The sequence below is a fragment of the Orcinus orca genome, chromosome X (genome assembly GCF_937001465.1).
Source record: "Orcinus orca chromosome X, mOrcOrc1.1, whole genome shotgun sequence".
Classification (NCBI taxonomy): domain Eukaryota; kingdom Metazoa; phylum Chordata; class Mammalia; order Artiodactyla; family Delphinidae; genus Orcinus; species Orcinus orca.
Genome location: NC_064580.1, coordinates 997,252 through 1,016,119, shown reverse-complemented (window position 1 = coordinate 1,016,119; position 18,868 = coordinate 997,252). Strand labels below are relative to the sequence as shown.

At 47.5% G+C, this 18,868-nt stretch overlaps 1 long non-coding RNA gene across 1 annotated transcript in view; it reads right to left on the bottom strand.

Annotated features, from left to right (window-relative positions):
* The window catches only part of LOC117199750 (uncharacterized), a 59,544-nt gene extending 43,113 nt beyond the window's left edge, over nucleotides 1-16,431 (bottom strand). Inside the window, exon 1 of the long non-coding RNA XR_004481068.2 lies at nucleotides 16,034-16,431. This is a non-coding gene — a long non-coding RNA (uncharacterized LOC117199750). The remainder of the gene's footprint in view (nucleotides 1-16,033) is intronic.
* Nucleotides 16,432-18,868: the final 2,437 nt, after the last annotated feature.

The window sequence follows — 18,868 nt, the reverse complement described above, 5'->3', positions numbered from 1 at the left end:
CCATGATAAAAACACAAGAGTCGCATAGGGAGGGTGGGAGGGAGGGAGATGCAAGAGGGAAGAGATATGGGTACATATGTATAACTGATTCATTTTGTTATAAAGGAGAAACTGACACATCATTGTAAAGCAATTATACTCTAATAAAGATGTTAAAAAATAATTTTAAAAATTAAAACAATTAGTCGCTAAACCCAACAGAGGTCAATAGTACGTATGAAAAAACATCCCTCCTCAAAATCCCAAGTTGTTAACAATTTTAATGCCCCATATTTTAATTCTTTTCTACTAAAACGTCAGGAGGAACATGAATGTTTAATTAAACCAGCCTCATAAAAACGCCTCGAACTTTTTATATCCTTAGTCAAGAAATTCGTAGCTTAAAGACACGTGCTTGAAATTGGTGACATTCACTTCAGGGAGAGTGGGTTCCCCGCCAATGAGCACCTTTAAATAGAAATATAAAATAACTGAGGTCCCGATTGCCAACCACACCCTCAAAATCTCCAACTGGGCTTTAAAGGAGTATATGACTTCCCTGGGGGCCACCATAACAAAGTGCCCCAGAGTGGGCGGGCTTAAATAATAGACATTTATGTCTCCCAGTCCTGGGGGCTGGAAATTCAAAATCAAGGTGTCTGCAGGGCTGGTTGAAGGCTGTCTCTTCCCTGTGTCCTCACAGGGTTGTGTGTGTGTGTGTGTGTGTGTGTGTGTGTGTGCGCGTGTGTGTGTGTGTGTGTGTGTGTGTGTGTGTGTGTGTGTCCTAATCTCTTCTTATGGGATCAGGTCCCACCCTACTTTTAATTCAATCCCCTCTTTAAAGGCCCCATCTGCAAATACAGCCACATTCTGAGGTCCTGGAGGTTAGGACTCCAATGTATGGATTTGGGCGGGAACACGATTCAGCCCCAGTAGCCCCACAATGAGAGCATATGTCACCTGAGAAAACCTACAAAACACGCAGAGCTGTTTCTGCCCCTTTCCTGCTGCCCTCCATCCTGCTGTCCTCAGTGACTCTCCCGCACTGGCCCCCATCTTCTCCTGGTCTCCGGCCCCTTTAGAAGGCGTCAAGGGAGACCCTGAGTGTGAGTTTCGAAGACAAAACTGTCTGGGATACTTGCCTTGTCAGTGGTGGTTCCTGTACCCTCTTGAAAGGGAAAGACAAGCATTTTTGTAAAGGTCACACCAGGATTTACACAGGACGCCAAGCAGAGTTCCAGACGCCCGGGAAGTATGCACGAAAGGCAGCGACAACAAGGGACTCCTCAAGGGTAACACTTTATGAGCAAATATTGACTTTCTCCCCAAGCCAGTGCCCTGCATCAGCTCAGCGCATGTGATTCTCCCAAACAGTCAATCAACACAGCCCTTGGTCAGCCTCGGACGAAACATCAGCACCTGCTCTGAGCACACAGAGGAGATGGCAGCAACTGGTAGGCAGGATGTGGTCCTGAGAACGACGAGCTGGGCAGCGGCCAGCAGGGACCTTGTTGTCCATCTCGCTGCAAGAGCAGCTCTGAGCCACTCGCGAAGGAAAGAAAGGGACGATGAACTCCGGGGAGGGATGGGGAGGTGCTGGCCGGAGGACTTGAGAGAACCGACTCTTATCTTTCCAGACAAAGGTGGTGCCCCCCAAAATATGCCCACAGCCCGACCCCCACACATGTGAATGGAACCTCATTTGGAAACAGGGTCTCTGCAGATGTGATGCAGTGAAGGGTCTGAGATGAGGTCCTCCTGGATGAAGTGGCCCTACATCCAATGGCAGGGTCCTTCTAAGACACAGAAGAGGAGAGACACAGACACAGAGGAGAAGCCCCGGGAAGACAGAGGCAGAGACGGGAGGGATGCGGCCACAAGCCCAGGGACGCCTGGAGCCCCCAGAAGCTGGAAGAGGCGGGAAGGACCCTCCCTGGAGCCTCTGGAGGGAGCGCAGCCCTGGGACACCTTGACCTCAGACGTCTGGTCCCCAGGACTGGGGAGGATGGATGCCCGTAGTTTAAAGCCTCCTGGTTTGGGTTATTTGCTCTGGCCACCCCAGGACACCCCTGCACGCACCGTGTCGGTGGCCTTTGTCTTGTCCTGTTCTTTGTCTCGTTATTGGGAAATCACTGTGATGAGCATCAATAAAAGTGCTTTTGAGGACATGCAGGATCTCCGAGCTGAAGAGTAAAACAAGCCATCTTAACAGTCGTTTTGGCAAACTGCTCTGGAATTTCATCCTTTTGCACATTTATGGATGTTCTGTGCAGGCTCCTGTGGTTTCCGTAGCTCCGTGTTAGTTTCCTGCGGCCGCTGTAAAAATCTGCCACACACTTGGCGGCTCAGAACACACGTGTGTCTTATACTCATGGAAGTGAGGAGTCCGACGTGGGTCTCATGGGGCTGAAATCCAGGTGTGGGCAGGGCTGGACCTTCGGGCGGCTCCAGGGGAGATCGGGTCCTTGCTTTCTCCAGCTTCCAGAGGCGCCTGCAGCCTTGGCTGGTGGACACATCCCTCCGACCTCTGCTTTCATTGTCACATCTGCTTCTCTGATGCTGACCCTCCTGTGTCCCTCTTATAAGGACCCTTGTGATGGCATTCGGGGCCACCCCGATAATCAAGGGTCATCTCCCATCTCAGGCTGCTTCTTCCCCCAAATATGCAAAGTTCCTTTTTCCTTTACAAGGTAACCTATTCTCATGTTCTGGGGATTCGGATGTGGACATCCTTCTGGTGGGGGGCGTCATTCTGCCCAGTGTAACATCTGTACATTTTTTTGCAACTGAATCATCCCAGGTCCTCATTATAGCGATAACAAGCTAGTGGGCCACTTAGTCCATAAGGGACGGTTTTCTTAAAGCATCACCGTTTCTGCAATGGAATTGATATACCATGTTTAGGAGGGAGAAGACAGAGTAAATATGAAATCATTTTTATTCACCTGTATTTGCATTTAATACTGTGACATTTTATATACTGTCTTTACTTGTCTATAGTTGCATTTAATATTGTGACATCTTACTGCCTTTGTATTTGCATTTAATATGGTGACATTTTATATATTTTCTTTGTATTTGCATTTAATGTGACATTTTACATACTGTCTTTGTCTGTATTTGCATTAATATCGCAACATTTTATATATTTTCTTTGTATTTGCATTTAATGTCGTGACATTTTACATACTGTCTTTGTCTATATTTGCATTAATATTGTGACATTTTATATTTCTTTGTCTATATTTGCATTTCATATTATGACATTTTATATATTTCCTTTATATTTGCATTTGATGTGGTGACATTTTATATAGTCTATTTGTCTATATTTGCATTTAACATTGTAACATTTTATATATTTTCTTTGTATTTTCATTTAATACTGTGATATTTTATATATTTTCTTTATTTGTCTATATCTTCATTTAATACTGTGACATTTTATATACTCGACTCACCCATTACTACTAGCACATTTCATTTATTTTTATATCAAAAACACTACAAATCTGTAAATAAATGCTAAATAATTCAAAACAATATGTCTCTTTTTTAATTCTTAAAGATATGAGATATTTTGTTCCTTTTTGAGCTTTCTGGCTATATCTTGAACAAGTTCCCCAGCAAAAAAAAAAACCTTAAATTTCTTCTTTGAAATAAACCCACTCAGGCCTGTTCCTAGAAATCCGAAGAAAGAGCTGCTAGCGTGTGAAGAACTTCCATCTGAGAGAGAATGCACATGAGGGCGGCTTCCCCTCTTTCTCTGGGACAGACTGTGGCTGTTTAGGGGGCTTCAACTGGGGTCCCCATGAATCCAGGAGGGGCGAGGCTTCTGTCTGTCCCGCCGGCTCAGTCCCAGGGCATCCCCGTGGGCTGCCAGCCCTGCCTGGGTGTCTCAGGAAAAAGCATCCAGCAGGCAAGTCCGTGGAATGTTTCCCGGGAGGAAGGTGGAGTCCTGAGCTGGCAAAGCAGAGGATGGAACCCAGAGTCAGACAGGTGTCATCTCGGGAAAAGGGTCTGTGCTCATTCCTCATGCCTTCGCCTAAGCATCTGGTGAGGGTGGAGGAGAACAGAGAACCAGTGACAGGGAGGAGGGGGATCTGTCTGTGCCCCTGCCAGCTCGGTGACATTGAGATGACCTTGAATGAGGGAAGATGCACATCCCCGTGGTCCTCTGCACCTCCTGTTACTCTAGGCTCCAGAACATCAAGGCTGGAATAATAACCAAAAAGCATCCTCAGCGAGTAGATTTGCATTTTAACTGCAACGACGGAGGCCAACCTGAGAAATTATGGGAAAGCACGCGCCCGGCAACAAGGTGGCTTTGAGTGGAGGGAGCTGATACATGCACAGATGTCAACAGTTTACGTTTCCTTTTTCTCAAGAATGGAGACATTTGATTCATAAGCGAAGGCTCTTTCACTGCATCCATCTCTGCCTCTCTGCAGGGAAGGGTTTGTGATATGGTGAACAGAACCGGAAACGGTAACTATTTTTGCTTTTGTTGCGTCTTTGCTCGTCTGGAATGTACACTCGGTAGACATACCCAGGGAGTCTTTTGAGCACCTTTCATAGAATAAAAGAGTCCACCTGGAAATTTAGGGACCAACTGAAGAGATCTGGAGGACACTTAATTACACAGCAGGATAACCCTTCAAGGGGCTCATTATCTGTGGTCAGAAGAGCAAACCACGTGGGTTGTTGGTATAAAATAATGATGGTTGTCTCTCGGGGTATGTTCGTGTCACCTCCACATAAGTGTTCCTGTCCCCTTCAAAGGACGCATCAAACACACGCTCTTCGGGACCTGGGTTGGCCCAGACCTCACCCTTTTCCTGATGCCTTGGGGTGAAAGAAACGTTCTGTAAAACAAGAATCATCTTCTTTTTTCATATTCTTTTCCATGATGGCTTATCGCAGGACATGGGATAGAGGTCCCTGTGCTCTACAGTAGGACCTTGTGGTTCATCCATCCTATATATATAATAGTGTGCATCCACTAATCCCAAACTCCCAGACCATCCCTCCCCCACCTCCCATCCCCCTTGGCAACCACAAGTCTGTTGTCTCCGTCTGTGAGCCTGTTTCTGTTTCATAGATAAGTCCATTTATGTCATATTTTAGAATCCACGTGTAAGGGACGTCATATGGTATTTGTTTTTCTCTGTCTGCCTTACTTCACGCAGTATGATCATCTCTAGTCGCAAAGAACCAGCTTCTGACTGAGGCAGTGCATGACCGCACGTTCACACACGGAGGACCCCGTTCCGTCCACACACTAGAAGCAGCGGAAAGAACAGGCAAAGCGAGCTTACTTGGGGGCTGGGATTCCTAGATTTCTTGCATGCTTCTTCAACAGCACGGGGGGGGAAGGGGGCTCCCCCACCCCAAAACGTTCCCCCAAATCAGACCCTCCGACAAAGGGTAGGGGACAAGGAATTTATTTGAGAGGTGGTCCAAAGAAGCGTGTTTTTTTGGGGGGGACGGGGGGCTTCTCTATTTATACATCACGTTACTCTCAATACCTCTGGCCACCACATCAACCAATTCTCAACCAAATTTCAAGACACCAGCTGGGTGTCCTACCATGCAATTCAGTCCAGATACTATCGTGGGGCGAGTGTCTGATGCCACAGGTTGAGGACTCGGCCCTACAAAACTGCCCCCACTTCAGACGCCCATCCAAAAGGCCCAGCACGTCCCCTGTGCTTCTCACCGACCAGGTATGCAACGGAGGTTCCCGTGATCTCATTTCTAGGTTCCGTAATCTGCTAGAGGGACTCGCAGAACTTAGAAAAACAGTGCACTTGTTGGAGTACAGGTTTGCTACGGAACGATGAAACTCGGGAACAGCCCCACGGAAGCTGTGTGTGGAAAACCGCTCACCGACCCAGAAGCTCGCTGACACCCACAGTCCAGGGATTTTTACGGAGGCTTCAAACTATTGACTGAAAAAAATGCACAACCTAAAGACTGAGAATTATGTTTTATTCGGTGACCTTACTGAGGACTTAAGCCTGACAGGCAGCCTCTCATAGCGCTGAGGGATGGTTCCAAAGAGGTCAGGGAGGAGGCCGGTTATATAGGAGTTTTTGCTGGAGAAAAAAGAACTCGTCGTTGAACATCAAAAGATTACTGCTAATTACAAAACAAAGATGTCTCAAGTGAATGAATTTAGTGCTTTTCTATGTATGGGAAGATGCAAGAGTCTAGGCTCACCCAAGTCATTCCTTTGATGTGCACCGTAGCTACCTAGGGCCAGCATCCTGTTTTTCTCCAACCTGAGTGCCCCCAGGGTGCACCGCTGGGGGCGCTGCAGTGGCCGAGGTCTTGACGGCCTCAACATTCTTCTTTACAGATACGCAGATGTGAATGGAAAATGTCACCTGCCATATCAACAAACAAAGGATGCTGCAGACATCAAGCCCTCCACCACTGCCTTGGCCCTGGAAGGTGAGCCCTGCGGGGACTCAGGAGGGGAGCACACAGGATGCCCAGACTCTTGCCTCTTTCCATACAAAGAAAAGCGTTGAATTCATTACCGTGAGATGCCTGATTTCTTTAATCAGCAGTAATCTTTTGAGTTCAGACTACGTCCCTCCAAGCTATCCGAGAAGCTGTCTCCTGGGCTTAAGTCCTCAGTTTTCTCCACCAAATGAAACATAATTCTCAACTTTTAGGTTCTGCTTTTTTTTCAGTCGACACAGGTGACCTTTTTTGTCCACAGTACGTAGGCATGACGGATTAAATCACTGTGTGGGGGGGGCATTAAACTCAAGCCCCAGCCCCTCCCTTCTCCCCAGATGACGGTCAGGGGGCTGGCCTGAAAGTTCCAACTGTCTAGTCAGGGTTGGTCTCCATGGCAACGAGCTCCACCCCGAGGCCATCCAGGAGCCACCGGTTAGCCTACAAAAGACCTTCTGGCTTCGGAGATTCCGAGGGCTTTCGGAAGACGGGCAGAGACTGAATGCATACATTTCTTATCAGGTCACTGGGGTGGGGAGGGGCTTGCCCTGCTGGGGTGGCTTCTGGAGCACGCCCAGAATTTTCACCCTGCAGGAGGACAAAGCAGGGTCCTTCGGTCTCACCCTCCTGCTCCTCCTGGGTGTTCACCCGATGCTATTATGTCCCAGACTCTTGCTTCACCACGCACGAGTTTAAACGGGTCAGAGGCACACAGGAACCCACAGCCCCAGTGGAAACGGTCTGCAGACGGCGTCTCAGGATACGGGCAGGGCAGTACATCCCTCCTGACAGAGTCCCAGCGCTCTGGAAGAAACCGCACTCTTATAAATGACAGCCAGGAAAAGAAGTCAGCAAAATGAAAGACAGCCATCATCGAAAACGAGGTCAGATCTGTGGTCGCCAGAGGTGGAGGAATTGGATGATTGTTGAGATCTAGAAGATGTTCAGCTGTAAGTCCTAGGGATGTAAGGTACAGCGTGATAAATGTAATTAACACTGCTCTGTGTTATGGATGCAAAGTGTTAAGAAAGTATATATCCGAAGGAGTCTCATCACAAGGAAAAACATTTCTAGTGCTTTCATGCTGGATCTATACGGGATGATGGATGGTCACGAAACTTATTGAGGTCATCATTTCATGACGCAGGCGCTCAAGTCATGTCGAGCACCTTCAACTGACCCAGGGCTGTGTGCCAATTACAACTCAATAAAACCGGAAGTAAAATAGCTGTTAATTAAATCTGTATTTAAAAAAGGCAACCCTATGTTTGCTAAGGTGATTCTTCTTTCTGTATTCTTATGGGAAAATGACCAACTTCTAAGTTTCCATCCAATCATCAATGCAGAACGGCAAAAATGAAAGCTTCTGGCTGTTATTCTATTTTAGTACCTATCTTTGGCCAAACTACCATAATTACAAAGTGCAAAAAAAATAGAGTGCCATCGATGTCAGGACACCAGTGATGGTGTAGTTGCTGGAGAAAGATAAAATCTCACGCTAAGAGCCACGATGAACTTTGGATAAAATAGAGAAATGTGTGTTGAAGGCACTGAGCTGGGACCGCCAAAAGCAGAAGCTGGTGGAGGAAGGGTCCTTGGGGAAAAGGAATCACAAGGGTGAGACTGATATCCATCCACACTGCTGTCTGAGGGCAGCCCCCCTGCCATGGTCCACAGCTTCTGGGGGTCGGAAGTCAGGAAGCAAGGGACAGCCTTGCTGAGCGGCTCAGCGTGGGTGGAAACTGAGGAAGTAAAAGAAAAGAAAGGAACCGTGGAACACCAACGTTTGCAGAACAAATTTCTGCTCACACCGTGGCCGACTCCCCCGTTCCACTTTGGAGGGGGGTGGGGACACAGCTCCGAAGACCCCAGGGCATGCGGTAGCTGGGAGTCTGAGGTCAGCAGGCGCCATTTCTGCAGCTGCTCCCTGATGGGCAAGAGTCTGCAGTTCTCATCCTGCCCGTCAGACAGGCTTGACGGACACCGGAGACCTTCCACGGAGCCCCCGGAATGACCACGTCTGAGGAGTAAGGACCACGACCCAGGTCGAGAGAATACGCCCTAGGACCAAGGGCAAAACGAAAATCAATCCACCCACAGAAACCCAAAAACAGGTGTCTTCAAGCTCAAGGTGATGCTGCACCCGCTTCTTGAAACAAAACTAAACACTCTTCAGAAGAACATGACATCATAAAAGTCCACAATATACTGTCCACAGTTTCACTTATATGTATAATCTCTGTTATCTACCTACCTACCTAACATCTATGTACCTATCACTTTTCTCTCTGTCCATCCATCTATCTGTCCATCTACCTAACCATCTATCTACCTATATGTACATCAGTATCCACCTATATCTATGTATCTACCCTACCTACCTACCTATCACCTCTGCCCCCCGCCCCCCCCCCAAAGAGGCTTAGCTAAAAAGCTTAAAAAACAAAACAGTAACAATAACATGTATGTTTCCCGGTGGAACCGCAGCACAGAGGCCCAGGCACTCAAGAAGCAGATCCCTTATCAAGCACACAGCACTTACATCATCTGGGTTCTTTACAAAGTATACTCCCTACACTTTGAAATCAGATGCAAAATGGCAGAGACACATGCATGTGCAATTCCATGAAATCCACATCAGACTCTGGGTCCTGAGAGTGGAGACTGGAGAATGTGACTGAAGTGGATACACCAGAAAGGGCGGGGCGGGGGGAAGGAAGGCAAGGGAAATACGATGACGAGGAATGCACTGAAAAGGCAGAACATTTCATGAACTGGCCCCACCTGTGCCCCGTCCCCGAAAAAAGGCATTAGGAAGCAGTGCATAGAAAAAGATGTGCTTGTTTTAGTTTTGAAGGCTCCACCATTAATGCAGCCAAGAAAGAGAAAGCTGACCATACGATCCAGCAATCCCACTCCTGGGCACATACCTGAACAAAACTCTAATTCAAAAAGATGCGTGCACCCCAGTGTTCATAGCAGCACTATTCACGACAGCCGAGACACGGATGCACCTAACGTCTATCGACAGAGGAATGGATACAGAAGATGTGGTACATATATACAGTGGAATACTACTCAGCCATAAAAAAGAATGATGAAATAATGCCATCTGCAGCAACATGGATGGACCTAGGGATGATCACACGAAGTGAAGTAAGCCAGACAGAGAAAGACAAATACCCTATGATATCACTTATATGTGGAATCTAAACTACGACACAAATGAACTTATTTCCAAAACAGAAATAGACTCACAGGCATAAAAAGCAAACTTATGGTTACCTAAGGGGAAGTGGGGGAGGGATAAACTAGGAATTTGGGATTAACAGTACACACTACTCTATATAAACTAGATAAACAACAAGGACCTACTGTATAACAGAATTATATTCAATATCTTGTAATAACCTATAATGGAAAACAATCTGAAAAAGAATATATAAATAATATATATAAATAATATACATATTATATATATAACACATATATAAAATCACTTTGCTGTACACCTGAAACTAACACAACATTGTAAATCAACTACACTTCAATACAAAAGTTAAAAATTTTTTTTAAATAATTAAATTAAATTTTAAAATAAAGACCAAAGGTCCTTAATTCACTTGGTCCCTCCCACCAGAAGTGAGAGGAACAGAGGGAGAGTTTTTCTATTTCCCTCTCCGGGAGGCTTCCAAAAACACCCCTTGGTTCACACCAAGAAAGGAATGGAATACTCCGTTAAACAGAAATGTGAAGTGAAGAGATCCGACGCAGACACATTTCCATCAGCACCCGCAACATCTGAAAATCTCACCTCTACCCCACACGTCATGATCTATAAGGGAAAAGAATCTGGAAAAAATACATATATATGTATGTAAATATAACTGAATCATCTCGCTGTACACCTGAAAGCAACACAATATTGTAAATCAACTACACTTCAATTTAAAGAAATTTAAAAAAACAATGGCAAAGGGGGCAGATCCAGTCATGAGAAGATTCTGTCTCTGGCGTTGCATCCGAGTGGCTGCCTGGCGGTCCCCTTCCTGTCCAGGGCTCCACAGACCCCCGCGCTCTCTTCCTTCTCTGTGCTGGTATTATTACTAGTTGCCCTAAAGGGTAACATCGATACTTGAATTTATTTTGTGGCCAGATGTTCTGCGGGGCACATAACTCACGAACGCCCCAGAAGGAGGGTATCTGCATCCTGTTTGTACAGGTAAACAGTGACAAAAGCTCGCTGCTAAGCAGGGTCAGGATTAGGGTGAGGAAAGCAAGGCACTGCCCTCAGGCGGAGAACTGAAGATGACGCCAAAAACAACAACAACAACAACAACAACCAGAAAGCAAGATAAATAATGTCTAGTGGAAGATTTTTAAAAATCGAAATGAATACAAACATCGCATAACATATCAGCATTTTGGATCAAGGCAGGAGCCCCTCACCCCCCGGACTCTGGTCCTGAGTAGGGGAACCAGGGTGTCCTAGCTTCTATATCTCAGGCAGCAGGGTGGAATCACCCATGGGTCTAAGGCTACAAACTGGTATTTGGGGACTACAAACGGGTAGTATCAGCTCTTTCCCAAGTCCTCAAAGCCCCCCAGCAGAGGTCAAGTGGCAGCCTGGTGAGAACATCACATCAATGGAATGAGGACCAATGAACCAGTGAACCAGGGATGGCAGGGCTGGGTCGACCAGATGGACCCTCTGGGGAACTCTTGCCACACCCAAGGGGCACAGTGACCACAGGGCACGGGGACAACCACAGCAGCCGTCTGCTGGCCTCCACCCTCGGGACAGTGTCTGGAACCCAGGACAGAGAGGGACACATCGGATACTCCCCCACAGGGCAGTGCACCCTGGGGGCCCACCTTGGAAGCCCACTGTCCTCCACCCCATGTGGCTCCAGGGAGAGGCTCCTGGAGCCCTGGCACCCACTACCTCGCCCTCCTTGGCGGCCCTACCAGCCTCCAAGGACCCTACGATGAAACGGTGTCCCAATCAATCCATATTAAACCGAAAAAAGAACCCATCTCCTTGTGGTATACAAACACACACACACACACACACACACACACACACACACACACACACACACACACACACGGAATACTACTCAGCCATAAAAAAGAATAAAATAATGCCATTTGCAGCAACATAGATGCACCTAGAGATTATCATACTAACTGAAGTCAGTCAGAGAAAAACCAATACTGTACGATATCACTCATATGTGGAATCTAAAATACAAGTCAAATGAACTTAGCTACCAAAAAAAAAAAAAAAGACTCACAAATATAGAGAAGAGACACGTGGTTGCCAAGGGGGAGGGAGGGACAGATGCATTGGGAGTTTGGGGTTAGTAGATGCAAACTATTATATATAGGATGGATAAGCAACAAGGAGAAAGGCAAATATTATATGATATCACTTGTTTGTGAAATCTAAAATATGACACAAATGAACTTATTTACAAAACAGGAAGAGACTCACAGACATAGAACACAAACTTACGGTTACCAAAGGGGAAAGGTGGAGAGGGATAAATTAGGAGTTTGGGATCATGAGATACAAACTACTATGTGTAAAGTAGATTAACAACAAGGACCTACTGTACAGCACAGGGAACAATACCCAATATTTTGTAATAACCTGTAATGGAAAAAAATCTAAAAAAGAATATATGTATATACACACAGATATAAATATGTACATATGTATAACTGAATCACTTCGCTGTATACCTGAAATGAACAAAACGCTGTAAAACAACTATACTTCAATTTAAAAAAAATCCTCTCTAGTCAAAAATAAGTGAACAGCCTCAGAACTAGACCTTCTTTCACTGAATTCCGCGGAGCAAGAGTTCTGATGTTCTCACTTAGAGCTACTTCTTTCGGTGAACTGGTTATACAGCGACCAGCTTCTAGCTGCTAGTTGACCTCGACGATCATTCAAGAACAGTCCCCCATCTACCCACAAGGAGCCAAAAGCCAGAGAATAAAATAATCATCCAACGAGTCATGATCACAAAGAATCGCTATCACAACTCTCTGACGGTTCGCCGTGAATCCCCCAGAATCAATCCATCGCAGCGATGGACGAATAAATCATTTCATTCCCGCTTTCAGATCACGGATACTTTCATAAAGACATGCAGGTTGTAGGTTTCCATAACACGTTCACAGGTTTTAGTTCAATGCCTGGTGAGACTCACGTTTAATCAATGCACATTTGTACCCAAAAATGGAATCGTGCATTTAGCGGAGAAGAAATGGAATGAGTGTGTGGTTCATGTTTTAATTCAGGATCCCAAGGCACTGCTCAGGCCCAGGTCTATTCACCAACAGAATAAAATTCCTCTTCGAGACAGGCGCGGTCTCCAGTTTATGACACTCTGCCGGCTAATCCTCGTGCACGAGAATAGAGTCCTTGGGGACGAGAGAGTGGCCACATTGCGATAAAAACCATGCAAAGCATGGGGCCCTGGCGGCTTTAGAGCCTCGTAAACGCTGCTGCCCCCAACCCGCCCCCCCCCCCGAGACTGAGCCCTGTGTCTCCAGCAACACGATGCACGGTGCTGGTCTATGGGCGCGCAGTCCCATGGCATGTGTTTCTGGGCCTTCTGGTCTCCTAGGAGGTGAGACCGTTTTGCTCTTGGCATCCTACCGAGAATGGTAGGATGTTGAATCCCAGAGAATGTTGGATCTCAGCCACGTGTGTCCTCACTCCCTGAACTTCGATGACCCCGCACGGAAGGAAACAGGGCTGACAGAGCCGACGCAAGGCATAATCGCCCCCCTACATCAAGCTTTATGGTCACAGAAAGACAACCGGCCCGGGGAACACAGCCACAGGGGGTGCGGGGGGATAAGAGCCTGCAGTGAGAGCCTCAGCAGGAGCTCACAGGGACACGCACGGACACAAGAGACACAGACACACGGATGCAGGAATAAATGCAGACACAAGATACATAACCAAAGACACACAAATGCAGGACAAAAAAAGATGCACACAGACGCAGGACTAAATATAGATGCACACAGGCGTCCACACACAGACGCAGGAATAAACGGGCACACACAGACATACAATTGCAGAGACATACACAGATGCGGAACAAAGATGCGCATACATGTAAACTTATACAGACACAGCTACACACACACACACGGACACACGTGCACATATGCAGACACACATAAACCTGTATACACACATGCACACGCACACACAGCATCAGGGACCACACAGGCTTTCACGACAAAGTAGGAGGACCTCATCCCTCGAAGAGGATTTGCTTAGAAGCCTGGACTCTCCCTGCCCTCTGGGGTGACGCGCAGGTGACAGAGCCACTCAGCAGCCCCACCCCCGACAGCGACTTCGTCACACGGGAAGAAAACGTAGCCCTGAGTTTCCTGGTGTTCCAGGAACCACGCCTGCACCGGGCACACAGCAGGTCCACCGCCGCGTCCGCTGGAAGCAAAGCTTGCGAGCTAACTAGAAAATACGACACGGCTCCTCTGAGGCTGAGCAAACTCCAGGCAACGCCGAGGTAAGGAAGGAAAACACTGACCGGCCACGCATCCCAAGACGCCCTCACGGCTTCCCTACTATAGGAGAAACGGAGATCCTCCCCAGAGAGGCGTATGAAAAAGGATGTCAGATGCCAAATGAGGTGCGTGAAGAATAGCACCTGGTCCTGACTTTCTCCTGGACGTCCAAGAATCTCCAGGACCTGAGTCCCAGGACACCCCCTACCCCCCACTTTTTCTCGATTCCTCCAATGCACAAGGCGTTGGCTTCACCAGGAACACGCCCAGAGCCTTCTGCGAACAACGTGCCTCCTTTTTCCAGGGTCCAAGTGCCCCCAACCCTGACTTATCAGCCCTTTGCATGTCACGGCCACGGTGGTTAAGGGGACCCGCATCCCGGCGAGGGTGCACGGGCCGCTTCTCAAAGGCAGACCCTTCCAGACAAGGGGAGCTTCCTCAATCCATCCCCGATGGATTTTACCCAAAACACGCCCAATCGCAGTGTTGGGTGCGAGGGGCTGGCCACTTGAAATGGGAGAGGGTCTCACCTGCACCGCAGAAAATGCGTAAATACTCTCTACTCCCTCACAGGGAGAACCAGGGCTTTAGGGACGAAAGTTTCCATGTGTTTTAACTCACTCCAAGCGTGGAAATCGTGGAAATTCACCCAAATAAAAGGTGTATCACATGTTGCTTGCTGGAGGGCGTTCTTGGTGGAATTGTGTCCCACGACCAAAGTGTTAATTTGACGTCCTAGCCTGGTACCTCAAAATGGGACCTTATTAGGAAACGGGGTCTTTGCAGATGAGATGAAGTGAAGGGTCAGAGATGAGGTCCTCCTGGAGGAGGGTGGCCCTACATCCCATGACAGGGTCCTTCTAAGACACAGAAGAGGAGAGACCCAGACACAGAGGAGAAGCCCCAGGAAGACAGAGGCAGAGACGGGAGGGACGCGGCCACAAGCCCAGGGACGCCTGGAGCCCCCAGAAGCTGGAAGAGGCAGGAAGGACCCTCCCCTGGAGGCTCTGGAGGGACCACAGCCCTGGGACACCCTGACCTCAGACGTCTGGTCTCCAGGATGGGGGAGGATGAATTCCTGTGGTTTTAACCCACCTGATTTGTGGTCATTTATGACAACGACCCCAGAAAACCAATTTACGGTGCAATGAAAGCAAAGCACCCAGGTTACAGTACTTACGTGAGAATCAACAAATGCAAAATTAAATTTCAGAGACACACCTGTCTTGACAAACAGGCGCATGGGTCACACCACGTATTTACAGATGCTATGACGGTCTGCCTTGCAAAACTCAATGGGTCCGCTCTTAGATGGTAGGGCAAAACGTTTAGCCCTAAAATATTTTAATCGCTTTTCTACGTCAAACATAAGTAATAAGAAAACATGTTGAAGGTCTTGAAGCAACAGAACACAGAGTATAAACCCCGAGACGTACGCCGTGGGAGACCATTTCCACCTGCCTCAAAGCATGTTCAGCACATCAGGGACCACCCTTCACCAGCTGCCCCTCGTCGGGCAGCAGAAGAGCTGAAAGACTTTGTCCTTTATTCTAACAGCCTTGGAAAGCCACGGGGGTGGGCGATGCTGCAGGTACGGACATGATCTAATTGGTATTTTAGAGAATTCTCCGACTAGACAGAGAATGGCTTACAGGAAGGGCAAGAGAGGCCAGCCAGGAGGAGGTGTTTGCTCCAAAGGCGTAAATTTAAAAACTTCAAATCTTCAAAGAAAACTGTCTACTCACAGCACTTCTGACACCCAACGTGTGGCTCTTCCACACCAAGCAGGTCTCCAGTTCTCCCGGGACACCATCTGGGTGCCGTTCACTTCAATTCAACTCTGATAGGAGCCCGGGGGCGCGCAGACCTCACGGGGTAAAGACTCGGTGCCCCAGGACGGCTCCCACGTCAACCCCAAGCGCAGGGACTGGGTCCCCAGGCCGCCCACACTTGTGTCCGACAAGGCTACACACGGAGGGTCCCCGTGACACCCTCCTCAGAGAACGCAGGCAACACGTGGCTGACTCACCCGTTTATCAGAATGGGACGAACAGCCAGAGAGAGCGGTGGAGGGCGAGGCCCGGGGGGGCCCCGAGCGCCGGAGCTCCTGTCTCCGTGGAGCTTGGGGGTCGTCACTCTGCCAACGTGCGGACGGGTTCCCCAACCCGGAAGATCTCGGAACCCCTCCACGTAGAGACTTCACGGGGCTGCAGCCAGGCATGACCGTCGGAAGCCGCGCGCACCTGGAGCCTCTCGAGCCCCGCCCCCCTGCGCTCCGTGGCGCCTGGGGGCGGGGCTGGACGGGCCCACCCTCTCGTCACGTGGTTGGTTCCTCCGGGCAACCGGCCCGCACCTCGCGGGGCTACGCCTCAGCGCAGACTCGGGCGCGGCGCGGCTCGTCCCGAGGGACGCAGGATGCTCCTCCGGCCTGCGTCACTCAGGAAGCTCCTAGGGTTTCGGGAGCTCTGCGCCAGGAGCCAGGAGGTCACCGTGCATTAGGATGCGCCCGAAATCCAATAATAAGCGTCCTTATACGTAGAATATTATATTGTATAGTATGGTTTATATATAATTTTGTATATGATTATAATTTTAATTATACATAAATTACAATATATGAGACACACATATACAATTATATATAGATTGTACACATTATATACATTTATAAACTATATGATATATGTTATATATAAACAGATATAGTGTTACCTGTATGTTATAATCATATGGAATTATATCTATAATTATAGGTGATTAAAGATGACTATTATAATTTATAATAGGTATATGATTATATGGCTATAAATAATATGGTATATTATATTTATATTTTAATATATATTAATTAATATTCATGTTATGTATTTAATTTTGTTCCTTATATAATATAAAATGTATTAAATGTATATTATACATATAATGTATAATATACATTATATTATATATTATAATTATATTAATAAGATATTAATATATATTATTTCCATGTATATAATTATGTTACAATATATAGTAAATTTATATGTAATTTATATATATAAATTATAATTAATATACTATAAATTTATCATAATATATAATATGATTGCCATACAATATATACAGTATAATACGTATAATCATATACAGTACAATATATAAGGTAATAATATATATCATTGTATACAGTATAATATATATTATAGAGTGCAACCTATAACAGTATATACAATGAATATTATATTTTATATACTTATATGTATATAATTTATACACAAATCATACATTACATTTATGTTTTCATGAATCTTATACAATTTGTAGTTAACATATCATGCACAATGGAGACGCAAAAATGTTATTTGAGACCCCAATGCATAATTTTCTTTAACAGACTCTACGGGGTTTCAGCAAGACGGGGGATAGGATTCAAACACTGGGGAAGAAAGGTGGCGTCTCCCCAGGCACCTTCTGGCCCCTCACGCGATGCCTGGGACGTGAGCACGGTGGCGGTGAAGGCTGTGCGCTGGGTGCCCAGTCGCAAGGAGTGTGGACTCCGGGAGCCGCAGCCCCTGGGCTCCGTGCAACAGCCCCTCTCTCCTCCCCCAGGCAGCCCCTGACCTGTGACCTCAGACCCCTGCCCATTCCCTGACCCCCATCTCCCCTCCTTCCTCCTACCGACCCCATTCCTCCCAAGGCCCCACCTGCCCTTCTCTACTCATCCTAGAACCAGCTCTGCCCAGGACAGCAACCCCACCACTCACTGCACTCCTGCCGGACGGGCCCTGCGTCCTGACTCCCACCCCATCCACACACACCCCTGTCTTCTTTCCCAGGTCCCTTCCCCAGCTGTATCCGTGGGGCTCTCCAGAGAAGCAGAACCAATGGGATGTGTGGATGGAAAGAAGATAGGTAGATAACAGATGGATAGATGATAGATAGATTGATAGATAGATGATAGAGATGATAGATGGAGATGATAGATGATAGATAGATACATATAGATATAGATACATATAGATAGATAGCCATGATATATCCTCCCTCCACTTTTGTTCTATTCAGACCTTCAACTGATTAGATGAGGCCCGCCCACCCTGGGGAAGGCCACCTGCTTCACTCAGTCCACTGATTCACATGCTCATCTCATCCAGAGACACCCTCCCAGACACGCCCAGAATCACATCTGACCAGCTGTCTGGGCCCCTGTGATCTATAAAGTTAAGCTGACACAGAATTAACCATCACAGCTGGGGAGCAGCATCAATACCCGTGCGGAGGGGGAGAAACAGGGTGGACCCCCCACGTCTCTCTGCAAAGCCAGCCAGGAGAGGGCTCGCGGCTCTGGGGCTCTTCTTGGGAGCATCAGCCTGCAAGGAGAGGTCAGGGTGCTCACGCCCTCCTGTCTCGACAGAATCTGCGAGCCCCCCATACAGACATCGTCCCAAGCTGGCAGGAAGCTGAGGAAACCTCTGTCGTTCCTCTCTCCGTGTGGCCTGTTCCAAACGCCTGACGGTATAAATCCCCATCAGAAGGAAAGAAGCCGTTTCATCTGGGCGCTTGGATGCGAACCCGTTTTCCTCGCGGGGGCTCACCCCGACTATATCAACGGGCAGAATTCAACAGAAATCATTCTCCTTTCCCTCGGAGAGATGCAGCCCAGGGAAACAAAGACCTTCAGGGTCAGCTCGTGGGGTCCCTTCCTATTTACTGCACTCCGCAGAAATCCTTAGAATCCTTAGAATTCCTATAAACAAGGGGTCGCATTTGCAGGTGAATTGGGACGACCTTGGCTGCCTGGTGTTCACACGGGAACGGAGGATGCTCTTCCCGCTCAGTAAAGCACATCTGATGCAAACAGTCCTCTTCCTTCCGCTTTGCT